This window comes from Diabrotica virgifera, chromosome 7 (assembly GCF_917563875.1).
Source record: "Diabrotica virgifera virgifera chromosome 7, PGI_DIABVI_V3a".
Classification (NCBI taxonomy): Eukaryota; Metazoa; Arthropoda; class Insecta; order Coleoptera; family Chrysomelidae; genus Diabrotica; species Diabrotica virgifera.
The window spans coordinates 87,481,066-87,497,470 of NC_065449.1; the positions used below are offsets into that span (position 1 = coordinate 87,481,066).

At 33.2% G+C, this 16,405-nt stretch overlaps 1 protein-coding gene across 1 annotated transcript in view; it reads right to left on the reverse strand.

The window, feature by feature from the left end:
* LOC114329648 (ras-related GTP-binding protein C) overlaps nucleotides 1–16,405 on the reverse strand; it is a 112,808-nt gene that overhangs the window by 18,530 nt on the left and 77,873 nt on the right. The window lies entirely within an intron of this gene.

Sequence of the window (16,405 nt, forward strand, 5' to 3'; positions counted from 1 at the left end):
TTTAATATTAAGATTAATATTTTTATTTGTAAAATGTATACACTATGTGTTCTTGATAAACATTAAGTAGTATAATATATTTATATTTATTAACATAGTATGTACATTAGCTGTAATGAGTAGGTGTAAATAAGAAGTAAAAAAATTGTAATAATATTATAATAACCAAGTTTCACTAATTGGCAATATCTTTAATACATTTACTTTTGATTGAGACTGGCTGAATGACCATAGTCCAAGCCAAAAAAGAAAAAAAAAAGGTCCGGAACATTGTTTACATTATCAAAATGTCAAAAAATGAAGGAAAAATCGATTTTTTTCTTCGTTTTTTATTATAACTTTAAAATTAGATATTCATTTCCGAGAAAAGTTGCACTAACATAAAATTTGCCTAATTAAATTTCCTTAAGATTTGGTTAAAAATTTTAAAAATTGTCATCCTTGTTGCAATACAACAATAATTGCGAGAAAACCATAACAAAACAAGTATTCGCATTTTACTTTTTTCAGCCATTTTTGCTAAACTTAGGACTTTCATATTTCACCCAGAAAAACTGTATGATATAATAAAATAATACTGTAAATGTCATTAAGATCGGTTCAATAGATCTTGCAAAATAAATTTTGCAATCCAGCTTTCGCAAAAAAAGCAATTTTTCAAAATTTTGCAGGACTGAAAATAAAGAAGATAGCAAGTTAATTTTTTTGCATATAGAAGAACACTCTACCTTTCATTTACAATTTGCAAAATTAAAATCGGTTAATTACCACGGTGCCGGCGTCAGGATTTTTTTAATAAACAATAATGTTTGGTGCTACGCGCAGGACAGCGGATACGTTTGCTCTGATTGGGTATTCCAATGACCTGTCAAAAATTATCGAATATTGCGGCTGTGGACAAACAAATGTGTTGTTGTTAATAATTATTAAGTTTGTGTTTTAGTTTTTATTGTTTTGAAATCAGAGACAAAAGTAAGTTTATACTTGTAGTGACTTATTAAATAGTTTTTAAAAGCAACAGGTACAAGTGTAAATATTTTAGCATTGTAATGAAAAATTAAATATTCTATTTGGAAAATGTAAAATGTTCGATTTGCACAAGTTGATTTCCAACAAAATTTCTAGCAATCTTTATCAAATATATTATTTTTTTTACTCTATATTTTGTTGTATTTTAATATTTTAATTCCACAAAAATCAAATTCATTTGATTATTGTTTGTGAAATATTGTTGAAACAATTATATATGTTTAAAAATAATAAAATTTTATTCTCTAAGTTAAAATATATGAACAAAGAAAGTTTTTGCTAAACAAAAGTATTATTTCAGAGGACAGCGTGTATGTTTTTATTTTGCAATAAACAAATGTTTTTATTTATATCGAAATGTACTAAAAATTAAAATTTATCAATATGTTATTTGTGATTATCGCTTTGAGTTACATCAGTTTAAAAAAAATGATAAAAATCGCTTGGCTAGAACCCAAGATATTACAATTTTTTTTATATTTCCATTTTAAAAGTTAGATTTCATTTTTTTCTCAGCTCGATAATTACTATTTTTTACTGATCCGGAATATGGTTATTAATATTTTTTGAAGGTGTTTGTGATTTTCAAACATTATGAAAGTTTGTAAAAATAACCTAATTTTTTTTAAAGAAGCGTTTTTTAAAGACCTTTCCAATGAGCTTTTATAAATTTAATTTGATTGCGTAGTTTAAACGTTATATTATTTGTTTATAAGCAAAAAAATTCTTGACGACGTGCGAATTAACTGATTTGAATTTTGCAAATAGCAAATGAAAGTACAGTGTTCTTCTATATGAAAAATAAAATCAACTTGCTATCAGCTTTATTTTCAGTCCTGTAACATTTTGAAAAAATACATTTTTTGCGGAAGCTGGAATGCTAAATTTATTTTGCAAAATCTATTGAACCGATCGTAATGAAATTTACAGTATTGTTTGATTATATCATAAAGTTTTTCTGGGTGAATTATGAAGGTCCTAAGTGTAGCATAAATGGTCGAAAAAAGTAAAATGCGAATATTTGTTTTTTTATGTTTTTTTCACAATTATTTCTATTTTGCAACAAATGTGACAATTTTTAAAAATTTTAACCAATCTTATCTTGTAGGAAATTTAATTACGCAACTTTTATGTCAGTGCAACTTTTCTCGGAAATGAATAGTTTTAAAGTTATAATAAAAAACGCTGGACGGAAGGGCCGCCCGAGAACTTTATCGTACCGATCTATTATCGTTATGGTACTAGATACTGGAATTCTATAAAAATAACAAAGTTACTCGTTATTTTGATATTTTAGAAACACCTACTGTACTTAAAAGTATTTTATGGTTCTACGCATCATTAATTCCTGCATTTGAGAAAATGTTCGATGCCATATTTCGGGGACACACTATAGATGTGTAGGTTATTGCATAAATCAATAGAATATTATAGTCATACTTTCATTTCAAATTAGTTCATTTTTCTGAGAAATTAATAGTTTACAATATTTGCATTTCATTCTATTTCGATTACGCCAGTCAATGCGCGAGATTAAGAACAAGATATTATCTCCAAATTCTATCCTACTGCAAGGATTTTAATGAAATTTTAGGAGTAGCCCAATCTCCTAATTCAAAGTCTATCCTATATACTATGGCGCTTTTATCATGGGGGAAGTTCCCACCACTTCTCAGGGGTGAAATATTTTTATTTTCGAATTACATGGAGAAAAAGGAAGATTTTTAAGAAAATTTAAAAATTCATTATATAATTTGATCACATTTTTTACAAAAACCATTCATTTTAAACCCATTCAACTTTTTGAAAGTAGAAATAACACTATATATATTAAAAGGTATTGTAGAAGGAAAACAATGCATTTAAATTATGGTGGATGGGGAGTTAAATGTATATACTTTTCATTTTTCCTTAAAGTACATTAGTCATATATTTTTTTGCACCATATCTCGCTTAGTTTGTAAGTAACCGACATTTAACGGTGCTCGTTTTAAAGGCCTTTTCAAACACTACAAAAGGTGTTGATAGCATTATACACCTAAAACCTACCGTTCCTCTGTTATTTCAAGCTGAATACACCAATTTGAGCATGCACCAAAAAACAAACTATTTTCACCTACCATATCTCTTTTTGTATTATAAATAGAACATTTATGAAGGAACGAATCTCTTTATTATTTATAATCTAAAAAATGTTTTATATAGTTTTTTTAGTTCGATGCATAGTTTTTAAGGTATTCACAAAAAATCCGTCCGAAAAGGTGTCATTTTTCAATGAAAATGGCCAATTTTCAACTACGCATAACTCAAAAAGTATTGAGTTCTCAAAAAAAAGTATAGAGCAGTTTTTGCTTAGAAATAGGTTCTTTAGCCACTTCCGTGCTTATTTTGACCAACAAATTTTCCACCCCCTTGAAGTGGGAACCGCCCCAAGATAAAAGCGCCATAGTATATAGGGTAAATTTTGTTTCTTGAGCTATTCCCTACTTACTGTGAAAATATCAAGTACATCAATGTAGTAGGATGGAATTCGGAGCCAAATACCCTCATTGACTGCCCTACAATAATGCTCTGCTATGAACGCGCGAGAGAGGACACACATGATTATAGCAAAATTTCTATTTACCGTAACTTTTCGAGTTTTTGAGCTACAGCAATGAATTTTATGTCATTGGAAAGGTAATTTTGCATTCTTTCAAAATATGTTAAAATATACAGGGCGTATCTAAAAAAAATAAGATTTTTTATTCATTTCCGGTTCAACCGGAAGCCATATTTTTGGTAAAATTTATTGTGATAATAGATAATAAAGTACCATATATGTCTGCAAAATTTCAAATTTAAGTTTCTATTAAGAAGGAAGTTACGGGCAATCGAATATTTTTTTATAAAAAATTCATAAGTTAAGCTATATGACTAATGTCATTAAATTTACTGATAGGATATCAAAAATATATCAAAAAATAAAAAAATTCCTTGGAGCCATTTTTGAGAAAATCTAGTTCAAATTTATGTCAAAATTTGACCCCTTAAATATAGGCAACCCGTAACTTTTTCTGAAAAACGATAACATCCTTCTTATAGCCCTATCTTTAGGCTATATAACGACTTTTTCAAATTAAACTTATCTTAAACAAGTTTTTAGATAGATAGGGAAATGTGTCGGGTGGGCGGTCGGGCATGTTGGCCGCCATTTTGAATTTGGAAATGTCAAATTCCGTATTTTTATTTACCTATCGATGTTGAGTTGAATTTCATTCATTTCGGTCAAAATTTGCAAAAATGGGCCCTAAATAACCCCCCTATTTCGGCCCCCCTTTGAGAGGTTTTTTTTAAAAGCTTAGTTTCTCGACAAAATTCTCTTAAACTTACTCATACCGAATTTCATCAACATCGGTCCAGTAGTTTTTACTGGGCGGTGGCGACATACGTACGTACGTACGTACATACTTCCGACATGTTTTTTTTTATTTGCTTTTTAGACTCAGGGGGACTCAAAACGTCGAAAAAAAGTGAAATCTGAAATTTTTTTTTTGCACGATCCTAAACTTTATCTATTATACTCATACTACGTATGTAGTACGATAAAGTAAAACGAAGAAAAAAATCGCATTTTTCCTTCATTTTTTGACATTTTGATTATGTTCAGGACCTTTTTAAGTGGGAAGATAACTCCAATATTATTTATGAGTTATATCCAAGCAATTTCTGCAAAAAAATATGAGTCACCTCTCAACATCCAAATGTACTAATATTTTTACAGATGCGCGCTGGTCTAAACAGGTTTATTTCGTACGAACTATTGTAGTGTTCAAAAGGGTTTAGATATATTTATCTCTTAGATTGTTACACTGGCCTTCTTAAGGTACGTATCCATACGTTGGCGCACCGTGCTCCGTGTAGCAGCTCCACATAGTGGATACGCTGGTGCTCGGCGCTCGCCCTCTTCGATTAAACCGGTTTGCGGTTTATATATAAGGGAGCGCTTGCCGTATCCATTTCACCAACTACACGGATTATAACTTATGGATATGTACCTTAGCAGTGAAGTGTATTTCTTAATAACATCTTCTTCTTTTTGTATAGGCATGACACTGTTTTTCAATGTGCCTACAGTAGGTTGTCATTCCACCTTTTTCGTGGTCTTTCTACTGATCGTCTTCCCATTGGGAAACCGTCTCTTGCCGTCCTTACTACTCTATTTGTTGTCATTCGGCTTAAATCCTTAACCCATTTATGGCCAAAGGTGCGTAAAAACAATCTTTATTGTTAGTTTTCTTTTGCCCGAGGATAATTTTTTTAATATTTTCTTTTTGTTTAAATAACATCTTGATAGATTAAGGTATATAGTATCATTTTTCTTTAAACAAAAATATTACTTTTTAAATATTTTAAGATTATTACAATTTTACATAATTTAATGATTTATGCACATATCTTCATATACAATTTTTTACCGAAACTAATTATAAACATAATTCATATTTTGTATGCTATATTTATAAATATATGTTGAAATTTTTATCAAACTAAAACGTATTCACTCATTCTTAAAAATAAGGTCTGTAATTGCATGTTTATACGATGGGTGCGTATACGCACTTTTGGTTGAAACCATACTATATTTTTCTCGTTAGACGTCATTACGCTTCATTCACTATTTATAGAATTTATCTTATGTGCTGTAAACCATAGAGGTATATATTAACATAGAGTGAAACCATGAGTGAACCTACCCTCCGCGCTTCCTGACGACAAGATCTCTTGGACTGGTTTGCAGTATCTCTTTCTAGCACATTGTATCGAGAAATTAAGATGACATTAAGTGTGCGTATAGGCACGGAAGGGGCGGACTACTTTAGCAGCTTTACTATGCGTAAGAGTGAAACAGCACTAAGCCAAATAAAAAAGATGGTGTCGTCACTTCGCTCTGAATGACATTCTGTCTATGATAATTATCATTTTCGCCGGAATACGGCACTGGGCGTATAGCTGACAGTAAACTAGGATACTCTATTTTACATTTGTTTTTCTTGTTATATCCTGATGTTTTCACTATACACAAGTAACAATCACTTGAATGATCTTTGGGCTCACGCCAAATCATAGGTATACCAAATGGAAGTTTAGCACGTTCTCCCTTGGTCCACATCCGTAAACCCGGAAATGCACTTTATGAGGTGCCCATACTTTATCTTGATCACCAAGTTTCACTTTAAAATAGGCAAAATATGCTTGTCTGACAAATGTACTAATGTTTGTCCTTTGACTGGGAATGGTAAAACTGCCACATATATAACAAAACGAATCGGGGCTATTTTCGCACTTACGACGTATAGGAGCACAGGTAAACATTAGGAAACGTTTCAGTTCAAACACACTAAGCAGTTCTATACACTTCAGTAACAAAATACTAAATACTGCTAACCGACACACAACGTTTCACCACAGTATAACAGACATAACTGAATTTAACAGGCAAGTCTAGACAAATTGCAGTTATCAGAGCGTCATTACTCCCACCAGGCGCCCCACCCCCATAGAAAAAGAACGTGACGTGATAGAAGAAAACTAAAAACAGTTTTGAAATCAGCATGCCTAATTCTATAGAAAACTGCTAAAAAATTTAACTCAACAGAAATTAAGTTTCAAATTGTTCGCCAGTGTAATATATAAGTCTACTTATTTGTGTTACATTCCATATAAATTAAAACTATATAGGCTATACGCTGTGAGCTCGTACGTAGAGGGGATATTTACAAATTCGCGAGCGCCAGCAGTGACAAGTCTGTAAACGTTTACCGGAAATTTGACATAAATGTCAAAGTGATTAATTTAAAATTAAAATTAAAAACATTAATTATAAAAAATATTAGTTGGTCAAAGCTGTGGTATATATTTTTACCTTAAATATACTTACGTTTTAAATACTGAATTTAGGTTTATTTAATGTTCCGTAATATGTAATTATAAATTAATCTATTAATCTTAGCACCATCTACACGATAATTGTGAAAGTATCCGAAGTAAGAAATTCATATTTTATCAATAGAACGTCAAAATGATTAGCAAAATCTTAAAAAAATCGATTACAATTTAATTACTTTTAATAGCGATAATAATATTAAGCGATAACAATTAAATAATAAATTTAAAAATTACCGGTGAAAGTTGAATTAGTAATCCGCTAGGAGCGCCACCAGCGAAGCTCAGAGCGTATAGTTATTTTCCTAACAAGTGCAGAAAGTTATACTTGTCCGCACGGGATTGCAGTTTGGCGAACGACGCGAAGCGGAATTCGGCAAGCAGTCGAGTGCGGAAAAGAGACTTTCTGCAAGAGTTCGGAACAATATATTTTCTACGAGTCTTTAAAAAATGACCAAATCGTAATCAATTAATTTAATTAATATGATTATTTCATTCATAGGAGATTCTGACCAATAGAAAGCTACATAAATGCAAATTAAGGTGATAATTTTTGATAATCTCCCGTCGTTAAGTATATTACGTCAGATGCCCTTCGTTGCTACGAAAAAATACATTCAGTGGCATTAATGACAATTAATGTTTTAAAAATTATAAAAGTGATGAGCATTATAAGAGAAAGCATGAGCCGACATAGATGAAAATTTTTTAAAGTTGAGAATGATTCTAAAATTTCCCAACTGGAGTTTCTTTCGAGATTGGTTGTTAACTTACTAAAATATAGTGGACATGCAGAGAAAAGTGTTGTTCTGAAGCTATTTTCCTGTGACAGATTTTTGAAGCTATTTTTTCAGAGAAAAGTGTATCTACACCCCGAATGTTTCTAAAATTTTCATCTTAAAATTTAATTTACATTTAAAATACAATAAGTTCCTTTATTAAAAATTGTACACGTCGTCGGCCAAAGATGCGTATACGCACCCATCTGTTTTTCCTTTCTTGAGAAAAAAAAATTTTTTGGTTGTAAATTAGTCTTAATTTGTTTTTAATCCATTCTAAAAAATAGTTTTAGTCCAGAAAGCCACTGCGCATCCGCTAGGAAAAATATTCTAATTCGGATTTTTTGCACAATCTTACTAAAAAAGGACTCCTTTTAACAAATTTGCATGTTGCCAGGACCAAAAGGTGGTCAAAAATTTTTTAAACGTTTCTTTTTGTTTTTTTCCTAAAATTATTTTTTTTTGCATGGAAAAAAGTATTTTTAAGGTTTTTTGGATCATTCCAAACAGAAAAGGTCTTTAGTGACTTTTCTCTAAAAATGATAGTTTTTGACATATAAGCGATTAATAATTGAAAAATTGCTAAATCTGCCATTTTTAACCCTCAAAAACTATGTGAAAAACTGAAAATTTGAATGTTGCCAAGGTAGGTAGATATTCTTTAAACATCGATTGATGAAATCCCGAAGAGCTTTTTGCAATACAATATTGAAAACTCCTTTGTTTTTTAATTGCTAATCAAGCGTGCGCGACACTATTTTCCACCGACAGTATGGTGCAAATGAAAGGAATAAATTCGTTATTTCGTAAACCGGCGACTTTAAGGAAAAATCCCAAAACAGGTCGATTTTTATTTTTAAGTTATGATATTGTGGCATATATGGTATACTAGTGACGTTATCCGTCTGGGTGTGATGACGTAATCGATGATTTTTTTAAATGAGAATAGGGGTCGTGTGGTAGCTTATTTAAAAGGTTCTTCAATTCTCTATTCAGTAATGTAAACATTTACATAATTATTTATACAGGGTGTCCTTCTACTTCTTTTTTGTAAAATAATTTAATTTAATAAAAAATTTTTGGGCACCCTGTATAAATAATTATGTAAATTTTTATATTACTGAATAGAGAATTGAAGAACCTTTCAAATGAGCTAGCACACGACCCCTATTCTCATTTAAAAAAATCATCGATTACGTCATCACGTCCAGATGGATGACGTCACTAGTATACCATATATGCCACAATATCGTAACTTAAAAATAAAAATCGACCTGTTTCGGGATTTTTCCTTAAAGTCGCCGGTTTACGAAATAACGAATTTATTCCTTTCATTTGCACCATACTGTCGGTGGAAAATAGTGTTGCGCACGCTTGATTAGCAATTAAAAAACAAAGGAGTTTTGAATATTGTATTGCAAAAAGCTCTTCGGGATTTCATCAATCGATGTTTAAAGAATATCTACCTACCTTGGCAACATTGAAATTTTCAGTTTTTCACATAGTTATTGAGGGTTAAAAATGGCAGATTTAGCAATTTTTCAATTTTTAATCGCTTATATGTCAAAAACTATCATTTTTAGAGAAAAGTCACTAAAGACCTTTTCTGTTTGGAATGATCTAAAAAACCTAAAAAAAACTTTTTTCCATGCAAAAAAAAATAATTTTAGGAAAAAAACAAAAAAAAAACGTTTAAAAAATTTTTGACCACCTTCTGGTCTTGGCAACATGCAAATTTGTTAAAAGGAGTCCTTTTTGAGTAAGATTGTGCAAAAAATCCGAATTAGAATAATTTTCCTAGCGGATGCGCAGTGGCTTTCTGGACTATTTGAGAGTGGCGCAATGGTTGCTAGAAAAAAAAATGTTTTTTTTAATCCATTCTAATAAACAAATTGTCAAATTTCTCTTTGTTTATTGTCTCAGCCGTTAATCGGTTTAACGATTGAAACATATCAACAGTCTGTTCTGATTGTTACATTGTTGGAAAACAGAACATAAGAAGAGATGCGGCAAGATAATTGAATGTTAGTCGTTTTCATTTATCAATGATTTCTTGAGACCGAATCTCATTACTACCCGGTCGAGGTGCCAAACGGAACACAACAGTCAGAGAAGATCGCATTCTCACTATTGCTGCGTTGTGAGACCGGACGCAAACTGATATAATGTTCCAAACTCCAAAGCCGTATTCAGCAAGCTCAAGCTTTAGCAATCAGCGTTTTTACTGTTTGACGAAGGATAAGAGAGAAGGGTTTGACCGTGCAATTCAGCATCGAGGCCACTAATTAGTTACTGCTGCTCACAAAAAATGAAGACTTGCATTTGCCCTTGAACACGTCGATTAGAAAAAAATATTGTTTACGCATGAGTGTAAAATAACAACTTATTTCTATAGAAGGACTGGAGAACATCATGCTGCCTGTAGCAAACGGTCACACCGGGTTACTTTTGGTGGTGGCTCAGTAATGCTTTGGGCAGGGATTTCTTTTGAGGCACACGTGGATCTCGTCGTGATTTACACGGGCGCATATTAACAGAACACAAATACATAATGGAGATCTTACAACATCATGTTATATCTTCTACTGGGTTTTTTGGCAATAGTTTTCTGCTAATTCAAGATAGTACCGGACCGTATAGGTACGGCAAGGATTGTAACACAGTATCTTGAGTGATTGCCGGTATAAGCAATCCCCCACTTACCTACCGACGGCTTCGGGCGGATGAGTTGGTAAGTGGTAGGGCACTCTTTTGTCCTAGGGTTGGGAAACTGGCCCTAAAGGCGGATGAACCGAGAATTAGGTCAACGGCGTAAGGATGTAGAAGGCAAGGAGAAACCACTACATTAAAGATCCATATGGATATCTCTTGTACATCTATCATGGCTACAGCTTTGAGAGTGAAGACTACTGATCATGTATATCGGAGTGCAACATCCGGCAGGGGAGGAATAACAACACAGAACCATGGGGCCTCCCAGGTCGTTAGCAAGCGAAACCCACAAGTAAAAGGAAAGGATACGCCTAGAAAAATTAAGCAGTTTATTAAAATATGCACCTGGAACGTCAAGACCATGTACGAAGCAGGCAAAATTTATAATTAGTATAGTATAGTTGCTCCAAAAGATGGCATAACCCAGACATCCAAAGTGAAAGTTATCCTTCAACACCAAATTGTTCTATATGGTCCACACAATGTCCAGAAAAAAGTCACACCATTTTGAGCGTCGGGTTTGGGGGGGAGAGGGGGGAGAAATTGGTAAATTCGTAGTTTTTTAAGTTTTTCGACAATATTTCTAAAACTATGCGGTTTAGCATGAACAACCCTCTATACAAAATTGTTTTACATTAAATTTGAAATAAAAAAGGCCCTATGCATAATCTTTCTAAAATGAATGGTTCCAAAGTTACGGGAGGGTAGTATAGTATAACTGGTCCAAAAAAAGGCCTAACCCAAACATACAAAGTAAAAGTTTTCCTTCAACACCAAAATGTTCTATATGGTCCACATATTGTTCAGTAAAAAGTTACACCATTTTGAGCGTCCGGTTTGCGAGGGAGATGGGAGAGAAGCCGGTAAATTAGTCGTTTTTTAAGTTTTTCGTCAATATTTCTAAAACTATGCTTAGCGTAAACAATGTTATATACAAAAATGTTCTACATGAAATTTAAAACAAAAAATGTTGTATACATAATTGTTATAAAATCAACGGTTCCAGAGTTACGGAGGGTTAAAAGTGAGGTTTTCGATACTTTTTATATTTTTTGGGCAATATTTATGATATAACTATACCAAAAACCCAGACATCCAAAGTGAAAGTTATCCTTCAACACCAAATTGTTCTATATGGTCCACATAATGTTCAGAAAAAAGTCACACCATTTTGAGCGTCGGGTTTGGGGGGTGAGGGGGGAGAAATCGGTAAATATAAAAAGTATCGAAAACCTCCACTTTTCACCCTCCGTAACTCTGGAACCGTTGATTTTATAACAATTATGTATAGAACCTATTTTGTTTTAAATTTTATGTAGAACATGTTTCTATAGAACATTCCTTACGCTAAAGCATAGTTTTAATAATATTGACGAAAAACATAAAAAAACTACTAATTTACCGACTTCTCCCCCATCTCCCCCCCCCCCCCCCAAACCGGACGCTCAAAATACTGTAACTTTTTACTGAACAATATGTAGACCATATAGAACAATTTGGTGTTGAAGGTAAACTTTTACTTTGGATGTTTGGGTTAGGCCTTTTTTTTGGACCAATTATACTATAGTACCTCCATAACTTTGGAACCATTAATTTTAGAAAGATTATGCATAGGGCCTTTTTTATTTCAAATTTAATGTAGAACAATTTTGTATAGAGGGTTGTTATGCTAAACCGCTTAGTTTTAGAAATATTGACGAAAAACGTAAAAAACTATGAATTTGCAGATTTCTCCCCCCTCTCCCCCCCAAATCCGACGCTCAAAATGGTGTGACCTTTTTCTGAACATTATGTGGACCATATAGAACAATTTGGTGTTGGAGGATAACTTTCACTTTGGATGTCTGGGTTTGGGTCTAACTATACCATACTAAATGCCATCCATGAAATGGAAAGACTGAATATCGATATGATGGGCATCAGTGAAATGCAATGGCCTGATGCCGGAAAATGTCAAATAAACGAGCACCAAGTATATTACACTGGAAATACAGAAGGTAAACATAAGTATGGCGTCGGAATAATTTTAAATAAACAAATAAAAAAATACGTTACGAATTTTGTTCCAATATCCGAGAGAATCATGCTCATTCAATTGGATTTATTCCCAGCAAAAACCAACATAATCCAAATATACGCACCCACAGCAGACAAATCAGACAAAGTAATAGAGGCTTTTTATTACGATTAAGGGAAAGTTCAAAGTAAGTTAAAAACCAATGAAGTAACGCTAGTTATGGGTGACTTTAATGCCAAAATCGGTAAGGGTAGTTATGGTGAAGTAGTAGGTTCATGGGGTTTGGATGAGCGAAATGAGAGAGGAGAACGCCTAGTCACATTTGCTACGGAAGAAGAGTTGGTAATCACCAATACACTCTTCAAATTACCATACAGAAGGTTGTACACATGGCGCTCACCCAGTGACACGCCAGAAAATCTCATAAGAAACCAGATTGACTATATTTTAATAAATAAAAGATTCAAAAACTCAATAACATCAGTGAAAACCTACCCTGGTGCAGATATTTAAGTCAGACCATAACCCACTTGTCGGCAAGTTTCGTCTGCAATTTAAAAAAAAATCCACAAACCTAATGCTATAAGATACGATCTCAAACAACTAAGAGATGATGACATAAAGCAAGAAGTACGGGAATATCTGAAGAACAACATATCTAAGTCAGAAGTAGTTAATGATGTTGACACAGAAATAAACCACTTAGAAAATATTGGGAAAGAAATATTAGACCAATACCTGCGACCGAAAAAGACAGAAAAGAAAAAACCATGGATGACCGACGGTATATTACAGATGATGGACAGAATAAGAGAATCCAAGCGGAAAGACTACGTTGCATATCAGTTTCTCTAGACAAAGAGATAAAAAAAGCTGTCAGAGAAGCTAAAAACAGAAATCTGGAAAAACAGTGTGAAGAAATCGAGATATTGTGACGTAAACACGATTCCTTCAACCTCCACAAAAAGATCAAAGAAGCAGCAGGCATCTATAAATCAAAAAGGCCATGACACTTAACAGACGCTCAAGGAAATCCAATAGTTGATATTGAAGAAACAAAAACAACGTGGATGAACTATGTGACAACAACATTTGAAGACGATAGGAATGTCACTATCACACAAAATGAAAATGACGATACCGGACCACCTATTCTCGAAGCGGAAGTAGAAGCTGCTATAAACAACATTAAGGAGGGAAAAGCCGCAGGACCAGACGAGTTATACTCAGAATTTTTGATAATTATGGATAAAGACGAAGTAATAAGACTTACCTTGATCTTCAACAATATATACCAAAGTGGAAAAATACCCCAACAGTGGCTAAGATCAACTTTTACAACAATCCCTAAAAAACCCAATGCCAAAAAAATGTGAAGATTATCGAATAATAAGCCTTATGAGCCATCTCCTGAAAACTTTTTTAAAAATTATACATAAAAGAATATACCGGGTGGTGAATTGGAAAACGGGCCATAGGAAAGTCAATGTAAAATTCTAAATTGTTGAATTCCTGCTTCCCTAATTATTTTACATCAAAAGTCATGAGAAACTATTTGTAGAGGATTAAAATCTGTATTAAAAACAAAAGTTAAAATTGTTCTACGATTTAAACAGAGTCCAAAATTTTTAAAAATAGAATACATTTGCCATACTTACGTAAGTGCATAAAAGTAAGGCCACACGTTCCTATTCCTGACAGAACGCAAACTATTGACTGAATAAAACATCTTTATTATGACTACTTTCTCCTCAGCTGAGGACATCCTTTCGACTTTATTGTTTTTTAAACAATAAAAACGATAAAATAAAAATACTGACATAACAAAAATATTGTTAATATAATAATTTCATTGTGACCGAAGGCAACCTTATACACATTCTTGCACTGTGTGTGGCCTAAATTTGGCAAATACTTTGATAAAATTTAATATATTTTACAAAATTTTGGAATGTGTTTAATTCGTAGAACAATTTTAACAACTGTTTTCAATAAAGATTTCAATCCTCTACAAATAGATTCTCATGTCTTTTGATGTAGAATAATTAGGGAAGCAGGAATTCAACAGTTTAGAATTTTACATTGAGTTTCCTATGGCCCGTGTTCCAATTCACCACCCTGTATAAAAAGTGTGAAGAACACATGACAAACACACAATTCGGCTTCAGGGATGCATTGGGTACTCGAGAGGCACTTTTTGCAATACAAGTTCTCTTTCAAAGATGTAGAGACGTGAATTGTGATATATATGTTTGTTTTGTTGATTACCAGAAAGCGTTCGATAGAATAAAACATGACGAACTGATGAAAATATTAAATTCAATTGGTCTAGACAGCGGAGATTGCCGTATAATAAACAATATCTATTACGAACAAACTGCAGCTGTTAGAGTAGGGGATCAGTTAACAGACGACATAAAGATAAAAAGAGGTGTGCGACAGGGATGTATATTGTCCCCATTATTGTTCAATACATTATCAGAGCACATTATGAACCTAGCGCTAACGGACATAGACGAGGGAATACTTATAAACGGAGAACGATTGAACAACATAAGATACGCTGATGATACTGTCATTTTTGCAGACAGTCTTGAAGGTCTGCATATACTTGTCTCCAGGGTGGCAGAAGTAAGTAGCAGGTTTGGGCTTGATTTTAACATCAAAAAAACCAAATACATGGTTATAAGCAAAAATAGGATACCACCTGGTCAATTACTAGTTAACCAACAACCTGTAACAAAAATCATCAACTTTTGTTATTTGGGTGCAAACTTAAATGAACAGTGGGACCAATCGACGGAAATTAAGATAAGGATCGAGAAGGCAAGATCAGCTTTCGTCAAAATGAAAAAAATCTTTAACAGCCACAATATAAAATTGGAAATAAAAGTTCGTTTACTAAAATGCTATGTATTCTCCGTTCTTTTATATGGCGTGGAGTCATGGACCTTAACTGAAGCATCACTGAAGAGACTCAAAGCATTTGAGATGTGGTGCCATGGACGCTTGTTAAGGATTTCCTGGATAGACAGAGTTACCAACGAAGAAGTTCTACATGGAATGGGTAAAGAGCGCAAACTAGTCGTAACCACAAAACGTCGCAAACTGGAATACCTGGGCCATATAATGCGCAATGAACAACGATATGACCTACTTCGGACCATACTTCAAGGTAAAGTGCATGGGAAAAGAGGTCCAGGACGAAGAAGAATACCCTGGCTGCATAACCTGCGAAAATGGTTTAACTTAACCACTACCGGACTTTTCACGGCAGCAGTCAACAAAGTCAGAATAGCCATGTTAGTGTCCAACATCCGTAATGGATAGGCACCATAAGAAGAATCTTGAAGATGTTGATATTCCAAAAATAAACTGCCCTGCTCATAGTCCAGACCTCACTCCTGTTGAGAATATATGGAACCTGCTCAAAACGGGTGTAAGACGTCGTATACCTCCTCCAACAACATGTCAAGAGCTTAGACTGGCTTTCATTGAGGAATTGACCACTTTTTTCCAAAGGGACATCCAAAACGTGATCAGTTCTATGCCAAATCGCATGAGGAGTGTTATCCAGGACCGTGGTGGTAACACAATTATAGAAAAAAGCGATACTTGTCTTTCTGACTCTTGAATTAAATTCCTATCATAACTGTAACTGTAATATGGTAGGTAAGTACATCGAAATTTTCAATACATTTATTATTTTCTAAATGCTTTCCTTATTATCTATTTGTTACTCATAATAATTTCGGGCTATTTTTTTATAGTACTACAAGAGTAACTGACTCAACATAGAATTGATTTAATACAGTTAATCTTTCTAATTTTTCTGACTCGCAGTGTAGGTACATACAGTAGGAAAAATGAAAGAATACCCATGAACGAACATATAAAACACGCTGTATTTTCCTGTCACCGTGTTACACAAAAAATTGGCCAG